Source organism: Paroedura picta, chromosome 9 (assembly GCF_049243985.1).
Source record: "Paroedura picta isolate Pp20150507F chromosome 9, Ppicta_v3.0, whole genome shotgun sequence".
Lineage (NCBI taxonomy): Eukaryota > Metazoa > Chordata > Lepidosauria > Squamata > Gekkonidae > Paroedura > Paroedura picta.
This window is the reverse complement of record NC_135377.1, coordinates 28,119,429-28,146,665: the sequence shown is the minus strand read 5'-3', so window position 1 is coordinate 28,146,665 and position 27,237 is coordinate 28,119,429. Positions and strand designations below refer to the sequence as shown.

The 27,237-nt window shown below is 43.6% G+C and overlaps 1 protein-coding gene across 1 annotated transcript in view; it reads left to right on the top strand.

Moving 5' to 3' along the window:
- The first annotated feature begins 1,899 nt into the window (after positions 1-1,899).
- PKIA (cAMP-dependent protein kinase inhibitor alpha) overlaps positions 1,900-27,237 on the top strand; it is a 45,855-nt gene continuing 20,517 nt past the window's right edge. Inside the window, exon 1 of the mRNA XM_077352080.1 lies at positions 1,900-2,331. The gene's annotated coding sequence lies outside the window, so the exon portion shown is untranslated. The remainder of the gene's footprint in view (positions 2,332-27,237) is intronic.

The following is a 27,237-nucleotide window of genomic DNA, read 5'->3' as shown; positions in this document are numbered from 1 at the left end:
ACTATGGATCCATGAAATGGCCTAGCCCTAGAAACACCTGACCATGTTCTCCTTACTCATTTTGGAAACAATTATGGAAACTTTTTTCCCCATTGCACAGGACATTTATTTAGTTACTTTTAGTGTTTTTAGTATTGATTTTCTTTTGAATCACATTATTAAAATGTTTCAATGTACCAGATTTTTAATTGCTTTATTCCATTGGAACCATATGTGTTAATACAGGGGTAGTCAACCTGTAAGAGCCTCTTGTGGCACAGAGTGGTAAGGCAGCAGAAATGTTGTCTGAAAGCTCTGCCCATGAGGCTGGGAGTTCAGTTCCAGCAGCCGGCTCAAGGTTGACTCAGCCTTCCATCCTTCTGAGGTTGGTAAAATGAGTACCCAGCTTGCTGGGGGGTAAACGGTAATGACTGGGGAAGGCACTGGCAAACCACCCTGTATTGAGTCTGCCATGAAAACACTAAAGGGCGTCACCCCAAGGGTCAGACATGACTCGGTGCTTGCACAGGGGATACCTTTAAGTTTACCTTTACCTTTAGTCAACCTGTGGTCCTCTAGATGTTCATGGACTACAATCCCCATGAGCCCCTGCCAACAAATGCTGGCAGCTCATGGGAATTGTAGTCCATGAACATCTGGAGGACAAATACATAGTCACTTACCAGTAAGAGTCAGAAGCCCCATTTCAGTTAACACATTACTGAGAGAATGCAGGGTGGGAGAATGATCACAGAAGGCTCCAACAGAAAGCTATGTACATCCACTTAAAGGTCCACAGGAATTCTGTATGAATATGTATGATTCTCTGAACGTTTATATGATTCACCTTAACTGGGAAACCTACCATCAAAATAAATTTTGAATGACATTGTAGCTTAGGAAGTGTGCGTGCACACAAAAGCTCATACCTTGAATAAAACTCTGTTGGTCTTAAAGGGGCCACTGGGCTCTAAATTTGTTCTGCTGCTTCAGACCAAGACGGCAACCCATCAAAACAAGGTTCTCAACTGCATGGAGGCCTTCAAGTAAACATGTGTTTACATGTGTCCACACAGTAAACATGTGTCTACACAGGCCTTCAAGTAAACATGTGTGGGTTAGGATCCAACTTGCAATCAAGCTCCTGTTCCACTTGCCATGCAGTTCATTCGCACAATTCATTCTACACTACCTGCCATCTGGAATACAAGTCCTGTGAAGTGGCTGCATTTCTGCACAATAGTGTGACTGGAATCACCGGAAAAGAAAAGAAAACCACGAAAAATAAGGACCTTGCAAATTTCAGTGGGTAATTTCTGAAGACACTAAGTGCGGAAGGGATTATGGCTATTCCTTAGGGGGAAAGGAAATGCCTTTTAATCTTGAGATTAGTTTGCTTTCAGTCCTTGGATGTACTGTGAGACTGGAAAACTGTGCCCTGAAAAAGGTTAGCATGCTGTTATAACAAATAAACTTGTTATTTGAAAAATATCTTATAGACAAAATCTGAATCTGACTCATTATGCATGAAGCAAAATTTACATTGTTGGTTTCAGTGTGTGTGTGTGTGTGTTGAAAAATTAAATTATCAAAAACATTTTTTGGGGGGAAATGGGGAGAAATTATTTTTCGGGGATTGTCCCCACAGCTCATCTGGGGAAGTCATTCCATGGGACAAAGGGGGCCTTCACTGTCCGTCTGGTGGGATGAGGGGTCAGGTCACAGGTGTGATCCCTAGCTAAACTGGAGCCATCTTAAAGGCCAACGACATCCCCTCCCAGTCGCCCCCACCCCCAGGGACTGGCGAGCCAAGTGTGTGTGTGGGGGGGGGATGGAACAGCCCATTTAGCACCAAAATCCGGGGTTGGAGCCGGAGGAGGGGAGCGATTTCCTGGGGCGCGAAAATGAAACCTGCCCCGAGAGAAGCCTCTCATACGTGCCAATCGCCACTCGGAGGGTGACGCGTCCCCCCTCGACGGGAAGAGCTTTGTGGGCGCCCTCCTTTCCCCGGGCGGCCAGAGCCCGCTCCCCCCTTTCCCTCTCTCTCTCTCTCCGTGCGGAGGAGCCGACTGCGGTGATCCGGGGAGCGAGCGAACGAGGGAAGGGAGGAGGAGCAGGAGCGGGATGACTTCATGCAGCCGGAGCGCGGTGCATTCGGGCTCGGCAGCTGCAGCTGGATGTGGTGGGGGCTGAATGACAGGCAGCGCGATTGCCGGGCGCTTGCCCAGCGCACCCCCCGCCTCGTCTCCCGACTGCAGCCGCAGGGCCTCGCCGGCGCCGGGGGTGGCCGAGGAGCAGGGGCGGCCGCCGCAGTGAGCGGGAGGAAGATGCGTTGAATCGGTCGTCCGGAAGGTGAGAGTCGCCGGCCGAGAGCCGCTGGGGAGGGCGAGGGCGCAACACGTGCGGTCCCGGCGGGCGGCGTGCAGCGGGGGTCGAGCCCTCCTGAAGCTGCGGAGCCCCGGGGGGGGGGGAGCGGTTCCGAGCGGGCTTCTCTGCTGGCACCCGGGCAGGGGTCCGTCCTTCCTCCCCCTTCCCCCTCCTGGCGTGGGTCGGCCGGTCCCCCCCCCCCCCCGCGGACGGCCACACGCGTCGGTGGCTGCGGCGAGCCCCCGGGAAGCGCCCTCGTGGCCGAGCCGCTCGGTCAGCGCGAGGCCACCGGGGAGATGCTTCCCCGCGCGGGGCAGCGCTTGTTTTTCTCGGCGTCCTAAAAATAGCCCGGGCGTGTGGGGGGCTGCCCGGCGTCTTTGTCCGGGAGGAAAGCCCGAGCCGAAGCCAGGCCTGGCGCCTCTGGGCCGGGAAGCGAGGGAAAGGGCGTCCAGGGCGGGTGTCCCCCCACCCCACCCCACCCCACCCCACCCACGGAACGGCAACCCCGGTGACGATAGACTGCAATCTTGGGACGTGTGAACGCCGTCCCCGCGCCCCTTCCGTGTCCAGGGAGCAGGCAGACAGGGCACGGGGGCGGTAGGCTGGGATGGGATAGCCCCGAGGGGGGGGAGCAGGGGGGGAGTTCTACGAGGAGAAGTCATTTGCTGCTTCTGGATCTTGGGGCAGGATTGGCCTCTGCCGGGCTTGTCCTCTTTTTTGGGGGGAGGGGGGTTGCTGCAGTATTAGACGTGCTCCTAAAGGGTTCTGCCATGTTTGTTTTTGGCACAGCAGCCATTTTAATGACATTTATGGTGTCTTTGCAGCACTAATGGTTTTTAAGGGACAATCCCAAAAGAGAAGGGGGACAGTCAATGGATGGTGCGGGTCTGGATTCTAGAGCCCGTTTTGGAAGCGTGTTTTGGAATTTGGCTGCTGGTCTGCTACAGGCCTATTTCGGTCAGAAGCAAAGGCATGTAGGCTGTGACTCGGTACCATCAATGGATTTGCCTTTATCATAAAATCTTTACAGGACGGGTTTCCCCACTGTCTATTTTTAGTGTATGTTTTTATGGGCTCTTGAATCTCATCCATGTTCTTCAGCCACAGATGCATGCCAGGCAACAGCCCCCACATTTGCTGTTGGATGCTTTCAAACTGGTGGCTGTCTAACAAAAAAATCACATTTCTTTCCAGCCGTGAAAAATCCTCTCTGTTCAAAACATGGATTTTGTGCCAGAATGTGCAAAGTGTTATGCTAATAGTCTGCTTAGCACCAACTAAGCTTCCTTGTATGTCTCTTAAACAGCTATCCAGGAGTCAATAGTGGGCAATTTATTCTGTTTAGCAAATGTAGTGGGGAAAGGGAAATGCATGCTGGGAGCCATTCTGGGTTCTGCCACCACATTTTATTAATTTGGCTGACATCTGTAGGTACATCATTTTTCCCCTCCTTGCTCGTGAATGAGAATTTCTTGATTAAGCAAGAAATTATTTGCTTCAGAATACTCCCAGAAAATGGAACACTCTGCCCCAGTCCTTCCCTACTTACTGGGTACCAAAATGAGTGTTTCCTGGGACTGTGTATATAGTGGGCTGTGTCACAATCCAAATCTGTTATTCAGCATGGCTTGGTATAGTATCTCTTTCTTTGAGCAATGGAGAATAAAAGGAGCTGAATGGTGAAAATCTGTATTGGGCATACCTAGCTTAAGGGACTACTTTAGTCTCTGTTCTTAAACTCATACCAGAGCTTCACTTATCTGAATGATCTGGATAAGGCCATAATATTGCATGATCAACATGGTGCCAAAGCAGATTTTTTTTTAACAAAGGATTACATTTGAGCAAAGAGGTGAGAGTGGGAACGTACAGTGCATTCAGAGGATAGTGAATTTGGAGCACATTTGCTAAACCACAAAGGTTGGCTCCTAAAAATCTAAGAAACATTCAGAAAACTAGATCCTGCCTTTAAGGTTGCTACTTGTTTTCTGACAGGAGTTCTGTACCTGGTATTTGATGTGCAAACATTAATGCAGCTTCATAAATATCAGGTTACCTGCCTTTTGGATGGTCTCCTCCCTTGTCATCAGCAGAAAAATTGGTTGAATCCATGTATACACATGCTAGATTCCAGGTCGCTGGAAGTATTCCTTACCAACTGAAGGTACATTTTGTATCTTTTGTTGGAAAGATATTCAAGTGTTCAGTTTCTACATTTTTTCTAATAATTGGTTTGTCTTGGACTCCATGCATCTAGTTCTAGGTTCTCTACCCAGGTCTTCAAATGATTTGCATTGTTTGTCCACACATGTACACATAAATAAAAGGTTGAAAGTATCAAGGCAAACAGATAACAAGAGAGCCAAAAACACTGTCTTAAAAAAAAAAATTCTAATTCTTCACTGTCCGTTGTGCTTGTCTTTAACATTGTTTCCTTTAAATATAGCAGCCCCATGGGCAGGGATGAGAAAATACATCCTGTTAGGGCTGTATAAATTTTAGGTCATGATGTTAAGGAGTATTGGATGAGCATTTGCTTAACAGTGCAGCTAATGCTCTTAAGTCCAAGAATAGGCTTGCAAGAGTAGAAGACGAGTTATAGCTGGCAGGGAGAGGCTGATGCAGCACTCAAATCCTTTTTGTGAACTGGTCCATCCTTGTTGCTGAGTAGCTGATTCAGATGATGATCCCATCTTTAGGTTAAAGAAATCGGTTTCCCTGCATTAGTTTAGGTGGCTGAGATTTTTTAGCCAGGAGACTCTCTTTACCGAGTCTCTGCCGGTACCCATTTGATTAGTTACAGTTTGTGATGTACAGCCTACCTGTGATGAACAGCCTGAGAGCAAGACTGTTGTCCCTTTTAGAAGAATGGGTTGAAATTAATTCTAGAGAATTTTTGGCTAAACATCCGGAAAAAGTTCTTGACAGTTATAGTGGTTCCTCAGTGGAACATTCTTCTTTGGGAGGTGGTAAGTTCTCTTACTTTGGAAGTTTTTAAGTAGATGCTATATAGTCATCGGACAGATGCTGATTTTATGAACCTAGGCAGATTGTCAGTGGGTGGGCAGGGAGGGATTTGTCAGTGTTTGTCTCCTGTGGCCTTTCCTTGCATACCCGGGGACTTGCTAATTGCCACTGTGGGATGGTAGGTGAATTTCCTCCAGACCAGGCTGGATTCTGAAGATTTTTGGTGGTTGTGGGCATGATTTTTGGTGGATCACTTGGGTATGAAATTGGGGTCACTGTGGATGAGCAGGTAGTTGTGAATTTCTGCATTGTGCAGGGGGTTGGACTAGATGACCCTGGAGATCGCTTCCAACTATGATTCTAAGGGTTTGATTTTTATACTCCACTTTTCACTACCCAAAGGGGTTTCAGAGTGGTTTACAATCACCTACCCTTCCTTTCCCCAAAACAGAAATCCTGTAAGGTAGGTGAAACTTAGAGCTCTTAGAAATGTGACTGGCCTAGGGTTACCCAGCTGGCTACATGTGGAGGAGGGAGGAATCAAATCTCCACCAAGCTGGTCTATAAAATTGTTCTGTACAAGAGGATTTTGGCAGGGCTGCTTGATAGTATATCAGTCTGCTGACAGAATGATTGAAGCAACACCTGAAATTTGTACTTGGATGTCACTATTGAAGGTACAGAAACAGAGCTTGAACTGCCAAGGTTTCAGCCTCCTCTGGTCCCTTTCTTTTTGCATTGAGCCTCCTTGGCTGCTAGTTTAAAAGGCTGCAAAGGAGGTCCTTTACCAAAGAACCCCCATGGCTCCTCTTGCCTGGATTTTTCTACTGTGTCTCTCAACAGCTATGTACCTGATGGAAGAGTGTATCCAAATCCACCCAGGTCTGTTGTTTCTTTGGCTTCCTCATGCACTCTGTCCTGTTAGCATCTCACCTCCCTCCAAAGAGTCCCAGCTGGTTCCAATTTGTTGGTAAAGAGCCAAAATAGGAAGTCCTTGAAACTATTAGTAGCAGCATGATAGCCAAATGTATAGCGAGTGAAATCAGCTGAGTATGAAAGGAGCTTTCTAGTTCCTGAAAATAATTGCCACAGACAGCAGAAAAAGCATGGAACCTTCAGCTACACCAGATTTAATGTCTTCCAACAATACCGGATCCATGGACTCAAGATGAACAACCATCCTCTTCAAGACTTTAATCCAGTTTGTAGAAGATACATGGAAATGTAGTTGAGATATTGCTGCCATGACCACAAAACTAGTTCATAAGATTTACATGCCAGTACTGGAAATACATATATGTCAAAAAGGAGATCTTTGCAGGCTGTTGTAAAAAAAAAAGATTAAATAAAACTTACTTCTTTCCTGAAATGCCTTCTTACTTTTTTCCATAATGAAATGTACTCTATTAATAATCTCTGAAATGCCTTTTAGGAATAGAATGGGGTAGAGTGGTGGTTTATGAAAGCTACATGGAGAGTATAAAATTGAGGAGCATCAAATACTGGGTTTCTGGAGTTCAAGCTGCATGGGAGCCAACATTTGACATGTGCCACTTCACACCTGCATGCTTTCATGCTAAAAAGCCATGTAAGTTGAATTTCTGCCTGTCATGCAGCTATTCATTGCATAGAAGCTTTGGAAGGGGAAAAAGAGGCAGCCTAGATCTAAGGCTTTCATTACATCCCTGCCTAAGGTCTGGCCATCTGTTAGAATTCTGAGATGGTAGAACGGGATGTACTATGTTGGACTGTAGGTTCTGGTATTACATTTTCATTTTCCCCAATTACATTTACATTTCCCCCCTTAAAAAATTGTTCCACATATAAAATTCCTTGCCCTTTCCCCAAAGGCATACCAGGGAGCCTAGCCTAGCTCTTTACATGCTGTGCTGGTTTTCCCCTCAAAAGGAATGGTTATTAGGGAGGGGGGCTTTGAAAAATCTAATCCTTTCCCTGCAGTATGAAGTGGTTTAATCCATTTTCTCACCTCATTACTCTTCTGTTTCATTATCACTTCTTTCTGTTGCACGTCTGGACCAGGGCTGAGGGACGAGAGTAAATATATATTTGTCTATTAAAAATGTTTGGTGACATCAAGGGCCTGATACCATCAGGAATAAAGTGGTTTATAGACAGCAGTTGCATTATTTCCCTGTTAAGACAGCATCTTGTGAAGATTGGTGGACGTTCATACTAATGCTGTAGGTTACTGCTGTATTTTATCTATGTGAATTTATAGCTTGTCTGAACACTTTGGTGGTTTGAGATATGCTAGGGAATGTGAGCATAAAGTGCCATCAAATTGCAACCAATTTATGGTGACCCGAGAAAGTAGTTATCAAGGCAAGTGAGAAGCAAAGGTGGTTTTGTGATTCCTCTGCAGAATTCTCCTTCCTTCCTTCTTCCTCTGCAGAATCTTTCTTGATGGTCTGCATGCCAAGTACCAGCCCACCATAGCTTCTGAGAGCTGACAAGATCGAGCTATACTATGTCTCCTTCCCTCCCATGCGAGGAGAAATGCCCTCTAAAATAGATAAGCTATTTGCATTCTTGCTAGAAACAGAGCAATTTTTAGCAGAGAAGACACACTGAACAGAACAGAGCTAGGAAGACAACCCACCACCAGCACTTCTGCTTTAGTGACTGTGTTTTGTGAAAGGTGGGGAGGACAGTCACCTATCATTTTGGTGGACTGATATTCTGTTCATCTCTGTTAATGTTCCTATAACCTGGCATGCCTCAGAGGGCAGGGTTGTCTCTCTGAAGCAGATGTTAGCGTGGGAGGCAATTCTTGATGATATGAAGAAGCTACTTCCCAAAGAGAGGAGGGGAGAAATATAGAAGTAGCTTGGGAGGACAAAGGCATTAATTAACTGTTGCAAGACAGCCACATAAGGCCTTGGCTAATACTTTTAAAGAGAAAAGACAATCTGGTTCAGTTCTACTAATCCCCACTAAATATATTTGAGTATAATTCTGAGAAGGTATGTTTAGGATTTCTCTCTGGATGTCTCATGCAGTCCCTGAGTTCTGACATTCTGGAAACCAGGTTGGTTGATCTCAGTAGGGGCTGCTTCTGGAGTCTTCATAGACAGCCACAGAAATTTTTTTGAATAATGTCTCTTTTCCGTGTGCTGGTTTACTTGTGCATAATTAGTCTCTTTTTCTGCTGAGCAAAATACATTGCTGCAATACCCTTCCTCCTTATTTTTGTTGTGTAGGATGATGTAAGTAGGTGCTTATGTTGATACAGCAGTTGTGCACTCAATAAGCCATTTGTGTTTTCTCAAAAAAGAAAGTGATATTTCACAGCATTGTTGAAAGCTTAGAACAACAGGACAGTTAAAGAGAGAGGGCTTGCAGCGTAGATGGCATAGTGGAAATTTCTTACCTTTTAGTATAAGCAAGTTTTGAATATCTAAAAGAGTGGTGGGAAGGTAGATCCATGATTGTGCAGCATAGTGATTCTCATGCACATAAATGGTCAAAAGCACAGTCTGGGGGATGTTTCCGATTAATTAATCCAGATAAGAACGGTCCTTTGTTTGCTGCAGGCAAGCAGTCTCTTTTGGCCTATTCTGCATGGGTGGAAAAGGCCAAGAGGGCAGTCATATGGAAGCGGGGCTAATTCCCTCTTCCACATGATGCAGCTGCTGGGCAGGCTCCCTCCCAGGCCTACCGTGGATTGAGCCTTCAGTTGCCCCAAGCTAAGAGATCATAGGATATTCCGTGTTCCCTTATCCGTTGTGGGGGCCAACAGCGCCTGTCACATGGCAGACCCATGTGGACAGGGAAGAGCTGGCATGGAAGGCCTGGCTCCTCCCTGTCCTACGGTAGCCCAGAGGGGGGCAAAAAATGCCCTGGTCAGCTTTGTGGTGCTTCACCATTGGATGGACCACGACATTTAAAAAAATTATTTTGCAGGAACCTTCCTGGAAAATAACCTCCTGCAGGGATCCCTGCACAGCGGAACCATGCTGCTGCTGCTATGTTTTCCAAAGGGACACATTTTGGCACTGGAGCAGACCCGGCGCTGAAATGTGTTCCCCATGGGGCATAGAATGCTGTGGAGCGTGCAGTCCGTGGCATCGCACTCTGTAGCATCACATAGCTGCCACCACTGCTGTGCAAAATGAGCCTTTTCGTGCTTCTGGATTTGTAAGAATTGCTTGTAGTTATATACAGGATCCCCCCAATATATTTCAGTTTTTAAAGAGTATACTTCTTGAAAAAAATAATTGCATTCTGACACATTTTTTGTTCAGTTTTGTTCATGATGAAAATCAGCCTGGAAGTTCTGAGGGTTATGAAGTCCCTACCATCAGGGTGCCCTGGTAAAGGTGGCCTAGTTTGGAACAATTCTGCTGCAATGTCCAAATTGTCTGGAATGGCAAGCTGGCATGTTCTTTTGCCCACAAACTTGGGGTTTAGAATCCTTCCTTGCAATCAAGAAGTTGTTTCACCTAATTTGTCACAGCAACAATGAGCTGTTAGTTTCAAGCTGGGCAGTCTTTGTGACTTGTATGAGGGGAGAGGGAGTGAATTATACAAGCCTATGTTCAGTTGTTATTCTTAATCAAAATCTGAGGCAACCATTGTATTGAATGGGGCAAGCATAAGAATTCCCATATGGTAAACCTGATCCTTGTGAACTATAGATGCTGGGAACTGAACTATGGGCCTTCTGTAAGCAAACCAGATGTTCATCCTCTGAGCCATATCCCCATCCTGTATGATCCCCATCCGGGCTGTAATTGACCAGAGAGAGAACATACAATGATTGCACATGCAGTTGGTGCTGCATAAACATGAACTCGAGCAGAGTCGCCTGAAACTCAACCCCTCCAAGACGGAGGTCCTGTGGCTGGGACGTAGGGGGCGGGAACAGGAAGCGCGCTTGCCCACCCTGGGAGGGGCGCATCTTACCATCGCGTCCCAGGCCAGGAACTTGGGTGTGATCATTGATGCCTCCCTGACTTTGGAGGCACAGATCAAAAGAGTAGCGGGCCAGGTATTTTTCCAACTTCGCCAGGCCCGACTACTAGCGCCCTACCTGTCCCCCGAACACCTGGCCACGGTGATCCATGCAACGGTCACCTCCAGAATAGATTTCTGTAACTCGCTCTACGCGGGCCTTCCCTTGTCCTTGATCCGGAAACTTCAGCTAGTGCAGAATGCAGCTGCTAGGGTCCTAACTGGTACACCTTAGAGGGCCCATATCCAGTCAGTGCTGAGGCAGCTGCACTGGTTGCCGATTGCTGGCCGGATCTGGTTCAAGGTTTTGGTTTTAACCTTCAAGGCTTTACGTGAGTTGGGACCCACATACCTGAGGGACCGCTTATCGCCCTATGCCCCCCGCAGAGCTTTACGTTCTGCGGGAGAAAATCTGTTGGTCATTCCCGGCCCTAGGGAAGCACGCCTGGCCTCGACCAGGGCCAGGGCCTTTTCGGTCCTGGCCCCCGTCTGGTGGAACGAGCTCCTGGGAGAGCTGCGGGACCTTCCATCGTTCCGCAGGGCTTGCAAGACGGAGCTCTTCCGCCAGGTTTACGGTTGAGACCAGGCTTAACATCTATGCCCCCCCGGGACCTGAGGATTGGGATTAAAGAGACGGGTGCCATCAGTATCCCCTCTCCACCCGCTAGTGGGGGAATGGGTAGTCGATTAGCCGCTCTTGCCAGGCAGCTTTTAATTGTAGATGTGTCAATGGGATTTTAATGTATTTTATGGGGTTTTATACTCTTGTAACCCGCCACGAGCCGCAAGGGAGTGGCGGGTAATAAATCCAATAATAATAATAATAATAATAATAATAATAATAATAATAAAACTGACCTTTAGTGGTGAGACAATGGACTCCATATGCTATATACCTGAAAGCAAAGAAACTTTATATATTTAAGTTTTGCTGGGACTTATAACTGGATTCTGGGGAGCCTTTGCTCAATTTGAGCTTTGAGGAAGTCTGTAGCTAATTTGTAGTGGGTCAAAGATTTCAGATCATAATATATATGGAGCATCAGCTCCTCATTAAATGAGGGCATACATTGTCCTGCACTTCCACAGTAAAGTGTTGTGTGTGAATTAAATATGAGATTAAAAACTATTCCGTACATTCAGTTTCAAAATAGCAAAGCCCTTGAAGGTTTTATCACATCTGTAACTTAAGCTCTTGGGTTGTATTTCAGCTAGCCAACATGTTAATTATATCTGAAACTTTAAAATGACAGTCATTATTGTTCTGGTTTTTAATAATAGTTCTAACTGTTAGTTTTAACTGGAATGATTTCACTTCAGAGAAATATGTCTTATTAGAGTTCTTGTTGGTAGAAGAGTTTGCTCTCCCTAAATGAATGCTATAAAGAATACATTCCCCAATAGGGAAGGTGTACACTCTTTTATTGTTTTGAAGAGACAAAATGTGGGATGGAAGACTGAAATATAGATGGAAATAATATCTTTCATGAAGATGTTTTAGTTATTTATAAACATTACATCATATTAAAATCCATGATGCACACCTGAAGATTTCATTAGAATTTTCTGTAAAACACGCTCCTCTACTAGTTTTTCAATCTGATGTTAACCTAGAGATCAAGAAATGATAACTGCTTCATAAAACAAGCCTGTTTTTTTTCAATATTTACAGCTTGAAGAATGCCTATATGTTTTCAGGCTTGCTTGATGTACTACATTGGCTGCAAATGGTGACTGAACACAGTGAGGAAATGTAGATACTGACATGTTCACACACGTACACGCATCTCCATTTTTATGAGCACAAGATTTTAAAAAGTGTAGCATATGAAGGGCCCCTAAACTGAAAGGAACATCTGGCCAGTTCAGATGTGAAATACCATTTTCAAGTCTTTATGCCTTCACCAACTTTAATGTGTCATTTAGTAGATTCATGAAATCTATCCAGACTTTCATTCTGACATTGTATGGCCCCCTAAAGCCCTCTCAACCAGTTTAATGTTGTACATCCATATAGATTTTTATCACTGCATGTCCAGGATTCCCTATCAGTAAACTAGATAAGGAAATATTTTTTTTGTTAATTTGCTTCACTCTTGTGGTTAAATATGCCATAAAACATTATCCCACCAACAACCAATGGTACAAGTGGATCGTATAGGGTAATGAACCCCATTCAACATGAGTTCTGCTTGGAACCTGATATTCTCTTGGAACCTGATATTGCTGATATCACAGTTCTCATGGAAGTAACAAGATACACACGAAACAAATAACCATCATCTTCTGCTTGTAACCAGCCGGCTGCTCTCTACACCTACTAACAAGGAGGGGGAGACCACACCAATCACAGGAGATAAAAAATAAGCCCAAGGCCGATAATGCAGAATCAATTAAATATGTATTTTATTACTCCGTTAAATTTCCAAAATTTCAGTAAAGATCCTTTATTCTTTTTGAAGAACTGCTGCAAGACTAACATAATCCTCTGATGTCTGTTGGCAAAATATAGGGAATTTCTTGGAAATTTAACTGAGTAATAAAATATATTTTATCTGATTTTTCATCATTGGCCTTGGCCGTATTTTTTTAATCTGCTTTGTTTATCTGCAGATTGCAGTCACTATGAACCGCAAACTATGTGATTCATTTTCTTCAGTTAAGCTCTGTCTTATAATCACCCTTGCCCTTGAGTTTTAAGGCCCTTAAAGATACAGTACAGAAGTGAAGAAACAGGTCCAGGGTAGAAATGAAAAAATAGGGTTTTCTTTTAGAATAAAGTTTGCAGATTGCTGACAAACAAAAGGTTGTTGCCAATACTGGGTAGATTGTAAGCTAAGTACTGTTAGTATAATTTTGCAAGGCTGTCTAATGCACACTGGACTGCCTCCGTGTGTTCCTAGCTGGAGAGTACCTGGGGACTGTAATATAATGAAAGAGCAATTTTTCCACTCCCTGACATCTGTAATACTTGTTGCAGCATGCCTGTAGACTAGTTGTTCTAGGGGAAACATTTGGTGGGGAAGTATGTCTGCTTATATGCTTCTAGCTCTAGTTTGCTTATCCCTAGAAGAAAGAGTTAAGTCAAGAAATTTTGAGGATACCATTAGATACTTAATTTCATTTTACATTAGATTCTGGTTCCCACCCTGATATCAAAGCTGAAGTTGTTCAAGGAATTGTCAGTTCAGTATAACTCAATAAAATCAGAGTCCAGTAGCACCTTTAAGACCAACAAAGATTTATTCAAGGCGTGAGCTTTCGAGTGCAAGCACTCTTCGTCAATATGATTTTCTTACCTACTGGACTCTGATTTTATTGTGCTACTTCAGACCAACACGGCTACTCATTGAATCTATCAGTATAACAATGTAAGCAATCTCTTCGGCATTTGTAGGGGCTTTCCTCTGTGCACCTACCTTGATTTTGGAGAATTAATATGAACGTGAGATGGCTCTTGTACAGCTGTTATCCCCAATCCTTGGGTTATTTTGCTTTGCATTCCTGTTTTTTTATTGTTCAGTTTTGCATTCCTGTGGTTTATAGTTAGTTTGTAATTACAAGCTGTATTCTTAAATGCAAAGTCATTATGTAACTATAATAAAGCAACTGATACAATTACTCAAGGATACAAGTCTCCTATCTGTTCCACAATATATTTCTGGTAAGGGCTTAGAAGAGGAGCTGGTGTCATGGCTTAACACGCATTCAGGGGCCTATTATGCATGGAGTGGAAGGTCCGCATTCGAGGTGGAATGGCAGCGGCTAAAATCACCAATAATGCACGCTGTAGGCAGTGACCAGGTGCAGAGTCAACGTATGCTGCTGAAAAAGCTGCGTTAGCGAAATGCGGAAGAAAGTGGAGCTTCCCAGGCGACCAGGGTGCAACCAGAAGTGGCTCTGGATTGGCCACATGCATAATCGGCTGCTCTTGGTTTTGCCACCATTGTGTTCCGTCCCGTGCGTTTGCTGTTTGCTTCGCTTCTTCCTCCTCCGCGTTCTCTATGCCGCCGTTTCAGCGGCCGCGCATATTAGGCCAGGGCACTGTCCCACCCCTGAGTGCCTCCTCCTCAAACCAGCTTGTCTGTCTGTCCAGCTGCCAGCCAATCACCTTCGGTCCCCCACCCCTCCTCCTTCCACTTCACTCTGAGACTCGGAGGCTGCAGATCCCTGCCGCCTGAGAGCTGCCCCTGCCCGTGAGTTACCTGCCTGGGGCCTCCAGCCTGCAGGCTTTTTAGGTCCTGGGGAGCAGGAGAGGCCATCTGCAGTGTTCACACACACACACCCCAATCTAGCGTCCGCTGTGTTCCTGAATGCAATAGGCTTTGCCCCTAGTTTATAAAATACTGTGTAGAAGCCATGTAGAGTCTATCAAACAGACAATTCACAACGGAATTATTAGTCTGTGAAGTGTCTGGCTTTAAGAAGACGGTTATTCTCAGTTCAGCCCTAAGAGCACTTTCCTGTGAGTTAACCCCACTGAGTAGACTTCAGTAAGATTCTGAATAGAGTTGCCTAGAGAGACTGTTTGTCTCTCTGGCCTTGTCTTAGTGCAGTTCTTGGATGTAAGTGATGGTGGGTTGAATCTTGGCAAGATCTAAAGAGAAAACACAGCGAGAATCGTTTATTCATAAAAGACTTGGAACACATGAAAATTCTGGTCCCTCTAAAAGTGATTGAGAATACACATGGGGAAAACTTAGCTTAGATTCAGAATTTTAAGTAACTCCCTTTTGTTTTACTCTGTTTGGAGGCAAGTTCTAGTGATTCATTTCCTTGGATGGACAGATAGGATAATAGTGGGGAAAATCAACAAAAATAGAGCAATAGTGTATTCTGCTTCATGGTTTTCTGTGAGCTGTCATGGCAATATTTTGTTCATAGAGAAATGGGCACGTAGGATGTGAAAGCAATATGAGTGGCATAAAAATGTCCTAGATATATGATGAAAACAAAGCAATGTTAAAATAACTACATGATCAAATAAATGTGGACAAGAATGTTGTAGTATGGCTGACATTATGCTAAGTATTGAAGTGATGGTAGTGGCAAGATACAGAAGTAGTATGTAAGCAAGATATATGATGTATGTTATTTAGATATGAAAACCCTGCCTTTCTCCCCAGTGCAAAGTGGCTTACCACATTGCTTTCCTCTGATCCATCTCAGCTGCAATCCTGTGAAGTAGGTTAGGCTGAGTGATTGCACCAAGGTCACCCAATAAACTTGACTTAAAATTGACTTATACAGTTCAATTTAAATCAGCTGCAGAAGAAGCCAGCCTCAGAAGCTGCTAGCCATGTCACTGCAGATCCTGGAACTGGCTTCTCCTGCAACACAGATTAAACCAGGCTACAAAAGAAGCCATTCCAGCCAGGTCGGCATGAGGCAGGGAGAGACCCCCTCACTATACGCAGATACGGGGGCCAGCTTCTGCAACACAGTTTAAACCATATGGCAGGAGAAACCAAGCCAACTCCACAATCTGGCTGCCTTTTTTTGTTTGTTTGCTTTAACTCACTTTTCTTCGCTCGGGTCTATTGGACCCTAAAAAAATTGAGATTTTTGAAAAAATCCCAGAGCAGATAGATCCAAAGTGGAAAATGCCAGTTTGTTTAAAAATATTACACACACTCATTGTAGATTCATGAACAAAATTCCTATGGAGTATTTTAGCCAAAAAGTCAGCTGTGCATGAGCCTGATGTGAACTGGGCCACTGGGAGAGGGAGAGATCTTTTCCTGAGTAATGTCAAGCAAAATATAACCATAAAAAATGGGTTCCAAATATAATTCTATTCCATGTTTTAATTTTCATCTTCATTATTTCAAAAACTCGTGTGTGTGTGTATTTTTCAACTTGTGCAGATAGTTAAACGTTTTTTGTATTACAAAAATATTTGTACCTAGACAGCAAGCACAATCATCTTTTATCTTCTACTTTTCCTGTTTGGGGGCATTTATCAATTTTATGTAAATATATTTGTATTATTCTATGTAAGAGCCAAAGATGCTTGCACTAGAGTTTCAGCCATAGCATTCTGCTTTCTGAGTTGAAAGGTAACTGTTGCACAGCAATTTTGGAAAGCTGCTGCAATTGTCTTTGATCTGGGATTCTAATTTCTAGCTAGGTAAATGGTTACAGTTTCACAAAACTCTTGCATCATGTTTACCTTTGATCTCTGGGCAGAAAATTCACTATGGCACCACCGTTGAACATACAGCAGACAGGTAAGAATATTTAACGCCAAATGGTTTTTACCTTATTCATAAATGCAGTGTGCTGTTTAGAGTCCAGTCCCTTTCAGCTGTTCATTAACTGACTTCCAGATTGAATTTTAGGTGGCTGACCCAATTGATTTCAGCTCTGCTCGTATTGGAAAAAGCCTCAAGCCTTTGATCACTTCATCATGTTTCAACTAGACGATGATGATGTGCTAATGGATGCACATGGATGTGGCTTCTAGCAAGATGTCTTGTATTGGGATTTTTTTTAAGCCAATCCCTGTGTTAGATTTTGCTGTAGCAAGGCCCTTTGATTCTCACAAGCCTTCTCTGAAGCCACTAGAATTGGTGTTCATTTAGCATGACGTTTTCCCCTCCTCATCTGGTGTGTTCACAGGAAAATAAATGAGGGTTCTTACATTCTCCCTGTTGCTTGTTAAAAAGACTACCACAGTTGCTAGGGATAAGATGGGAGCCTTTGCAGTCTTTTTGAGGGTAAAAACAAGACAAGAACACACATGATGCTACCTTTTACTGAATCTTGGTCCATCAAGGTCAATACTGTCTAACCTGACTGGCAGTGGTTCTCCAGGGTTTCAGGCAGACGGCCTTCCCATCTCCTATTGCCTCAGCCTATGAACTGGAGAGACCAGGGAGTGAACCTGGGATCTTCTGCTGTGTTGCTGGGCCATAACCACTCCCTTTTACATCTCCTCACAGTGACCTGCAATAACCTGGAAAATCAAACTTGCCTTCCATGTAGTCATGCTGTTATGCATTCACATCTTAAAAACTGGATCTAGAGAAAGTTCTGCCAATGCAACTCAGTTGCCGGGAGTTGCCAAACTTTGCATATGTTACCCACCTACTGTCTGAAGAGGCTTTCAAAATTGGGCTGAAACAATTTTTGACCTTTCCTGAAACTATCTTTTAAGGCTTTGGGGGCAGCTAATTTCTTTATGGTGGTCTACACCTTGATGTAGTGGTTAGGAGTGCCGACTTCTAATCTGGTGAGCAGGGTTTGAGTCCCCCCTCCTTCACATACAGCCAGGTATGCTTGGGCTCGCCACAGCACTGATAAAGCTGTTCAGATCAAGCAGTAATATCAGGGCTCTCTCAGCCTCACCTATCTCACAGGGCGTCTGTTATGGGGAGAGGAAAGGGGAGGCGATTGAAAACTGCTTTAGGGCTCCTTCTGGTAAAGAAAAAGCATATAAGAACCAACTCTTCTCCCTTCTTCCTTCTAGTCAGTGTAGAACTAATGAAAATACTTTATGAGATAGTGCCATCTAAACAACTCCAGTATTTGCCTTTAGCTCCATGAATGCTTATCATGGAGGTCACTTGTTGTATCCCATTTGTTTTGCTTTGTTTAGTATTCAGTAGAGAAGAGACTGCTGGTTCTCTGTCTACTACCTCTGATCATGTTTCACAAAATTACAGTTCTTCCCATAAAAAGAGGAACAATCTAAGCACATGTTCCCTTGTACAAATTAATTCTAGAAGTTTTATAGGACCCCAGCTAGTGAAAATTAGGGGCCATTCCGCACTCGTTCAAAATTGCACAATGGTTGCAAATTGAAATCGCTACTAATTTGCTGTTATGCACAACGTCGTTGACAATCTGCAACACTCCTGAAACCGATCCGCAATAAGCGCTTCGTTGTAGTGCTTTCAGGGAAATCCCAAAAAGTGGATTCACCCTCCGGAAAGCGCTACACTGTTGCAACCATTCTGTAACACTAGCGGGAAAGTTCTGTGCGTTACCATTGTTGCGGTTTCTGCAAAGTCCCTCCCCCTGGCTTTCTCCCCTGATCTTCCGGCGAAGCGATCGCCATTTTTTTTTCTTGGAGCGAGCGGAGATCAATGCACCGGCGAGCCTTCGTTTACCCAGCGAGGCTTCCCCGGCTGCAGTCCCTCCCCAGAGCTGTTTTAAGTCACCAAGCACCAAGCACCACACAGCCCTGTTTGCTGGTTTATAAAATCGTGCCTGTATGTGTGTGTGGGGGGGGGGGTTTTCACTCAGGGGGGAGCGTGGCAATGATGAAACGGCAGCTCAAACACCACCTGCTAGTTAGATGGGTCTCTCCATTGCAACAAAACAACGCAGATTCGTTGCAACGTGTTTTTTTTTAAACCTTCCTTAAAGGGAAAGGGGCTTTTCAGGAGCATGATAACGTCCGCCCATTGGCTGCTCATTTGATTGACGGCCAGGGGCGGGACAAACCTCTGCAATATCACTTCCTGGCTAGCAATTTTTGCTGAGACCGGAAGCCTGTGGGAAACGATAGAAACGCAACTGGATTCCACTACAAAGGCAGGTATGCATAACGACGAATTCCACTATTTAAAATGGCGTTTTTTCGTTCTGAAACCAATTTACTACATGGATCCTGGTACGGAATGGTCCTAGGTCTTTGTGGTGGTGTTCCAGTACTGTAAGTTTCTTGGGTCTTGGAGGTATTCTTCCATATAGCAATTAACCTTGGTCATGGGTAATGTACCACTCAGGTTACAGCTTCACATCAAAGAATGGCCATGGCTGTAAAATCTGAATATGTAGGATAGGATGAGTCTAGTGGAACCAATTATATAATGTATTTATTTTCAGTATGTTTTATTGTCCAAATGGAAGTCTGTTTTAGATTCTGGCTGTATATTCATCAGCTGGATCATATAACAATAACAAGATAATATATAATTGACTAGTCTGAAGGAAATGTTCAAGTATGAGATGTGTAATAAAGTGCCATGTTGTTAGCATGATGCTTAAAATATCGTAGCCTGAGGGAAGGTAGTAAAAACCATAAGCATTCTGTGATCCTCTTGTTATGCTTTTGGCTGGCTTTTTTCCACATTGCCATTCTAGAAAATCAGGAAGATAATTCTGCTTCCCAGGGGGCTCATGTTTAATGATACATGTGGATAGCATGTAGGTTAAAAATAGTGATGCTGCACAGTTCATATTTAACAGCAGAGTAGAAGTGCACACAGACCTCATCCTTAGTCTCAACTGCTTCCTTTTAGATATTTGATGTAAAATGTGTAACAGATTAGCCTAGTGTTTCGTTTGCTGTCAGATTCCTGTCTTTTCAGCGTTCCAGGTAGAAAGAGGCAGGCGCATACTGGAACCATGAATTTAAGTTGTTGAAGTTTCTTGCAACTCTCTTTGCAAGGAACCTAATGCGAGGAGGCGCATGTGGATAAAGGAGTGAGTTTAGAGGTATTATTGCAGTGCCATGTTGTCCAGTTCCCTGAATAGTGTTAAATTGTAAGGTCAAGTTTTTATTGGGTTAGTTTTCTTGTGAGTGTGAAGTACCATAATATTGCATCATTTCTGTATTATCTGTTGATTTACAACATGGGATGGGAATGGGAGAATGGGAAAGCCCCAGTGCTGGTCATTAAAAGGGAACCTGATCCCCCCCCCCCGCAGAAACAACAAAGAATGCAGCACTTGAACCACCCACAGCTCTCTCATCTCAGCCAATTTCTAAAACAGAACTTCCTTTGACTCTAGTTGCAATAGGGAGCAGGAAGGAGAATGTGCTTTGCTTCCCTGTCTTGGAGTAACGTGTGAATAGGACCAAATCCAACGCACAAAGACTAGGCAGGCACCGTTGATCTCTGTTTCAAATCCATGTATCAACTACATGTACAGAGCCTCTGAAAACTGGATCTGATCTAGTTTGCACATTGTTCTAGCGCATGATGGTCCTCTATTACTAAGCATCACACTGCAGCAATTCCATTACACTGTATTTAATTGAGGGGAAAACTCTGAACTTACATTTGTCTAGTCAAAAAAGATCAGTTATTATTGGGTCTTCACACTGTGTGGGGCTCCAATTATCTAACCCATCTCTAAGAAATTGAGCTTTCTGATCATTTCCTGTGTGATAGTTACAGGAAGGTTGCGCAGAAAGAATACTGGAGAGATACAGTCTGATTTTATTGAAATGGTAGTTAAGTTAATTCAGTAAGAAATAATAAACTCTCAGGAGATCATGGTAAGATGAATCTAAATGGCTCATTTAAAAGTTTTCTCTTTAAGGATGCACAAGTGACTATAGATGAGGATTCATCTAGGATACCAGAAGTAATAATTTTTCTGCAAGATTGAATCCTGGACAAAGTGACCAACTTTGTAACACATGCCAGTAATTTAACTGATATAATTTACAGTATTTTGCATTTGTGAGCTTGTTCTTGGTTCACTCCTTTTTCTTCCTTCTTAGTTTGTGTTGCATCAAATAGTTCTTTGATTAGGGGGCAACATTTTGGATATACCAAGTGCCAAGCAGAGAAGCTGCTATGATGGGTCCCCGTCTTCTTTGGTTTAGTGCAGGTAGTTTCATCAACCTGGTTAAATACTAAATTTACTTTTAAAAGACTGAAAACATGAGAATTGCTAATAATTTTATTTTTACTTATGGTTACATGAATATCGTACAGACAAGACAAGAGCCAGAATAGTTTTATTGTATTAGCCATTGGCCATCACAACCCTACCAAATATACCAGATATACAAAAGACATCAATAAATATCTTGCAGAGATCACAGGAATTTATTGGCAAATATGGCATCCTTCAATTGTGTGCTGCTAGTGATAGTTTGTGGATACAAGTTGTATATCAATGTTAATCTGGTAGAACTACTTGGTGATTAATGTGGACTATGCATATCTGAATGTATAAATAAAATGGTAAGAGGGTGCTAGGAGGAGTTGGGACTCATTGCCTATCAATCAGGTAAGCTGTCCCAGCTGTCCTATCCCTGATTGGGTGTCCATCCAATGAACAGCCAATCAGGAAGGATGTCCTGCCTCTGGCCGCATCCCCCCCCCCAACTTCTTCCATATGGAAGAAGTGCCAGCCTGTTGAGTGGGAGCTGGGAGGGAGAGTGGATGGCCTGGGACTGCAAGCCCAGTGTGGAGGGAGGGAGCCCTCGCCACGGCCCTTGCCTGCCACTGCTCACCCCCACTCCGAGCAGCCCTGGCCTTGTCATTGTGCTGAGGGTGAGAGGGTGAGCCAGTTCTTACCAGTGCTCCTGCCACCCCAAGCAGCTCCGGCTGTGGTCTTGCCAGGCCTCACCAGGACAGCCTGGGGTGGTGGGGAGAGGAATGGAGACCCTGCCAGCACTTCCCCCCGCCACCCCGAAAAGGACCATCTAGGCCACTCCGGGCCTCAGCAGGCCTGCCTGGGACAGGGGTGGGGAGGATCAGTGGAGTCCCCGCCAGCACTCCCCCTCACCCATGTTCCCCCCTCCCCAAAAAGGCTTGCTGTGGCATCTCCAGGCCTTGGCTGGCTTGCCAAGGGCAGAGATGAGGGCCTAGTGCCCGTTGTATTTTTTAGATACAACGGGCTTTTTTGCTAGTATGGAAATAATAGTGGTAAAGTTCAGACATACAATGGGTTGTGTCCTTCATTCCATTACCAGAGGCACTTTCCTCTGGTTGAAGAAGCCTTCTTCTGAAGTATATTGGAGGAAAGCTACTTTTGCCAGAGAGAAGCATCACTGTTAACAAAATGGATCCACTGGCTCTAATATCAAATTCTTATTACAAGTATCCATTAAGAGTAATAGCCTGTTTTGTGGCTGCCTCGGAACAGTTAAACTATGCACTTGCCAGTGTTACTGAGGTGGGAGAATGGGAAGAAATAAATTGCTAGATGCACTGTAAAAGAAGCCAGAACTGCCTTCAGATTTTTATAAATAAAGTATCTTAGTTGGTAATTGATATGCAGTCCTAGAGCATGAACATAAAAGATACTGCTTCAGTTGACACACACACACACACACACACATGTTATAGTTGTAAAATGATTCTCGAATGTGAAGGGACCTGAAGATGTTGCTGCTGGTAAACGCAGCATCCAGAAACTGGAGAGTGAGGCAAAGCCATGCAAAACTCTGAAGAGTTACTGGCAGTCTAATGTTGGTCTTAACATGCTGCTTTGTTACCATTGGTGTCAGCTGTGCACTGCTTGAAAGTTCTTTCTAATGCCGCTCTAAGAAAACTAGGGGGAAGATCAAAGCTGTGGGTGTCAAACAATATTTTCCAGTGCTGCCTCTACAATTCTAATGTGAGAGAGTGGTAATTAGGATTGTGAACTCAGAACCATTAATGTATCAAATATCACTTCAGACATGAGCTTGCATGTAAAAGTCTGACATCCTGTCTTGAGCTGTTGTGAAATGCAACAGAAGGGAAAGACAGGTTCAATATGTCTATTTATTTACTTCATTTATAATTGCTGAGACCTACCTAAGGTGCATTACATAATTAAAAGTAATGAAATAGCAACTTAGAACAAACAGTGCAATAAAAAATAGAGAATGTACTAGAATGTATAATACATGCTGATTAAGCAGGATTACAAAGCAAAAGAACAATGCAACAAAAATAGCATAATATAGGCAGTGAGCAATGCATTTAAAACTGACTAAAATGTCACAGAAAATGCTCTTGCCTCCTGGCTCTAGGATTCAGAGACTTGGTGCGCCTCTGAATATGGAGGTTCCCCTCAGTCACTTTGGCTAGTAGAATCTGTCTGCTCTAATCTCTTTTTAAAGTTGTTTATTCCTGTGGCCATCAGTACATTCTCTGGCAGCAAGTTCCACATTTAATCTCTCTCAGTATAAAGCAGAATTTCCCTTGTCTGCCCTGAATCTACAGTTCATCAGCTTCCTTAGATTCCCTCAATTTCTTGTACTTCGGGGGAGGGAGAAAAATTTGTCTTTGTCAACTCTCTCTACCCCATGCATAATTTTATAAACCTATTGGAACGTTTTTGTTCCAATGTGCATCACATTATACCAACATTCAACTTCATTTGCCACATTGTCACCCACTGACCAAGTTTGTAGAGATCCTCTTGGAGCGCCACTCAGTTAACCTTGGTTTTTACCATAATTTTCTGCCACTTGGTCACTATGCTACTCTCTCCTAGTTCCAGATCATTTAAGAATAAATTAAATGGTACGGGCCCCAATGCTGATTTGTGAGAACTGTTTTTTGCTTCCAGTTATTTAAACATAGTTTAACTCATAAGAGAACCTGTTAGCCCATGACAACTAAGGAGTCTTTGGTGAGTCCAATTATATAATGTTGACCTGGTCATCGTAATCTGCACAGGCTTTCACTTTCTCAAAAGGCTGATGAGGCATTTTGGCTCTGTGAGTGGATGTGAACGTTCCAAAAGAGCTTTATAAATAAGATCCTTATTATTATTCAGACTAATGATATTCAATTCTGCACCACCTACAGTGTTCCTTCTTCCAACTCGCTGAGCAAGTGAGTGATATTCTATCCCAACACCTCATGAACAAAACAAAGCTACACAAGAGAAGCAAGTAACAATAGTAATAGTTCAGTTGTTTACTACTGGGTTTCGGGTTTTTTTGGTGGGGGACACAGGGAAAAAGGAAAAACAGAGGATATGTTTCCTCTTTCTGTTAACTGTTTGGACTTAAATGGTTAGCAATACTATAAAGAGCTTTTTTGGCCGTCTAGAACAAAATCCTCGCTGTCCATATATAATTGGATTCTGAAATTAGATGGCCATGGTAGTGTCTTTTGGCTTCTTAGGGAATAGCATTCTGTGAATTCCTCCTTGTTAAGTAGATGAATGGCATCAATGAAGAACTTACTTTTCTGCAGCCACACAAGCAAGAACATGTTGGCCTTGGGTAGAGGGGTGGACTAGAAACTGATTTGTCCATATGGCTTCATTTTTTTCATAGTCTTGATTGGTCACAAGTTATGTTATATTATGTAAATTGACAGTAATTGCTTGTAATGGTGACCTAAATTAAGCAAATGTGTATAAACATAGTTAATTTGAGTACTTGTGTAATGCTCATTTTAGAGATGATCAAAGCAAATGATCAAAACATGCACAAGAAAATGTATTCCTCTTCAGTCACTCCAAATTATGTTTTTGAAATAGGGGAGAATGGGAGTAGAAGCTGAGAAAGATGTTTTGGAGCAAAAAAATATCATACCCAAACAAGTTTTGTTTAGATCACAGGAAAGCAAGGAAAAATACAGATGAAAGATTATGCCATATGGATGCACCTAAAAACAGGAAACTGAGGCAGAGCAAAATATCAGTGTGGAAACTACCTAAGGTTTTTTTTATAGCATTGAGCTAGTTTTCATGTTCCCCAGAACTCTGTTATGCTAGCTGTACCTTGCAAAAATAAAGGGGGGTGGTGGACTTTTTTCATAAACTTATTTCTCCCCTCTTGCTTTATTTCTTTGCACTGAAGTGGTAGCCCCTAGAGTTCTAGACAACAGCTTACTCATTACTTTGGTATAATCTGACTTTTACTATAGAGTTTCCAGTCATTCTTAGGGTGGACTGATGTCACTTGGAGTTTTTCCCCAGAAGTGATGACACAATGTTGCCCCTTCCATATCCCCTGCCTCTTGCTACTATCTGGCCATGAATAGCAACCCTAAGTCCTGTGCCTGCATTTTTCTTGCCATCCTTACAAACTTCAACTTTAACTGCCAAGATAGCCGCTTATAGGAGCCAAGTGGTGCTGGTTCTTTCACATGCTACTGAAAGAACCAGCACCACAACAATTTGAGAGCAAGGCAGAAATATACTGGGAGCATGATGAGAAGGGTTTAAGTATTGATGGAAAACAAATGCTATGTTTGCATTATGTTGTATTACTATTGTAATCTGTTTTGAGTTTGCTGGGTGGATGCCAGTCTGGTTCCATGCGCACGCGGAACAACAAGGTATAACTCCTATGAGTTGCTGCTCTGTGGAAGGAGAAAAAACGAAATTAATTTGTATCATGTCAGGGTCATCGCAGCAAGGCATTTTGGGGAGGTCTTAGATGGCAGCCTTGTAAAGATCACTTATTCCTAAAATACCTCTCCTTTCTAACAAATGTAGCCTAACAAAAGTTAGCAACTGAAGTTACTGTTCGACTGCAAAGCAGTTGGCATGCTGCTGAGTCAGAGGGCTGAAAAAAGTATGTTTTCAGGATAGCCAGTACAGTGTTATGGTGAGGATTTGAATGATCCATAATAGCAAAGCAGTAAATATGTTCCTGCTGGAAACAAAGCTAAAAAGGCACACTCAGAACTTCCTGATGAAATAAGTCTTAACTGGGCTATTCTGTTGCATAGCAACAGAAGAAGGCAAACTTAAGTCTTTTTCACAGCTGGTAGTGAAAAATAAACCCAAATTCAGTGGAAACTTTTGAAATGTAGACTTCAATGACAAAGGAAAATCTGAGGGCCATTCTGCACATCTAAGAACATAGCGTTAAGCCAGTGCAATTGCTTAACGCTATTAAAAATCGCACCCCCTCCTGCCATTTCTTACCTTCTCGCTTTCTCGCTTTCCTGTGCTTTTTCACACTTTCTGGCACTCTGCACGGCTGATTAAGATGGTGGAGGAGAGGGACTCGCTATACCCGTGAGGCTCTCCCCACATGTCAATCATGGCAGGCAGCCAACCAGTCAACTTTCCCCCAGCTTTAAAGGGCAAGCAATCTTTTTTAAAAGTAAAACTTCTCTGTTACTATGCCTATGCATATAATCATAGATGCATAGTACAAAGTTTAATGCCACCCCATTCTGGAATTTATGATATTTGAAGATCAGTAGAAGTAATTTTCCTGATTTTTTTTTGGAGGGGGGGGTTTGAGAGGCATGCTTTGTGCGCTAACTGGTGGGTGGAATTTTTTTCTTTCTCTGCCTGGATCAAGCAACACGTATTTGTTGCTTCAGGCAGCTTGCTAAAAAAAAATGCCTCAATTCAGGGACAAGGGAATGGAAGGCGGGCATGAGGGCGGGCACTAGAGACAGAGATCACACTATTTCTGGCCACTTTGGTTATGCTCAGCTATTTCAATAGTGGTTGCTGGTTGCTCTCCTCCCACTTGCACAACATAGTGGGGGGAAACTACTTTATGTGATTCCCCCACTACCGCTTTAAAATGGAGGATGTAGCTGCATCTACAACAGCTAACCCTTTCACTACATTTTCTGAGTGGGGAATGACCTTTATAATTTGCAGTACATGAATATCATATATCATGTCAAAGGTATCCAAATGATGGACAGTCTTGAGAGCCAGCTTGGTGTGTGTAGTGCTTTGTCTATAAGTACTGTGCCCACATGTTTAAATAGCAGCTCATATCCTGATGTCCTACCACGACACAATTAGAGTAATCACTCAGTGGATAAGTTGCTTCCCAAATTCAACCACTATTCATGATGGGATGCTTGTTAATGATCTGTATCCTTTTCCCTGGGGTAAAAGCCTCTTTGTGTTTCTGGTTTTTAAACATACCACAATTAGAAATCCTAGGTAAGAAAGCCTTTTCCATTGTCCTTGTCCTCATGTATTGCTCTTCAGATCAGTGAAATGGCAAAAGAATTATTTGAACTCCAAGGCTTCAGAGAAAGAACTGGAGTTGTCCAGTAGGAGAGAAATGCTTGGTGTAAGAAGGAAGAAACAAGGGTCATTAAGGTCAGGGACTTATGTATACATTAAATATCCCAAGTTCTTTGAAACCTTACATTGGGGGTTGTCAATCCCCGGTCTACAGCCGGGTACCGGGCCGTGAAGGCCTCTGTAATGGGCCGCTGGCAGCCATGCCTGCCTCCCCCCCCCCCCACAGCGATAAGCTCACCAGGCTGCGAGAGAAGTGGCCCGGCTAGCTTCTTGCTGCTACGGGGGGGGGGGGGGGAG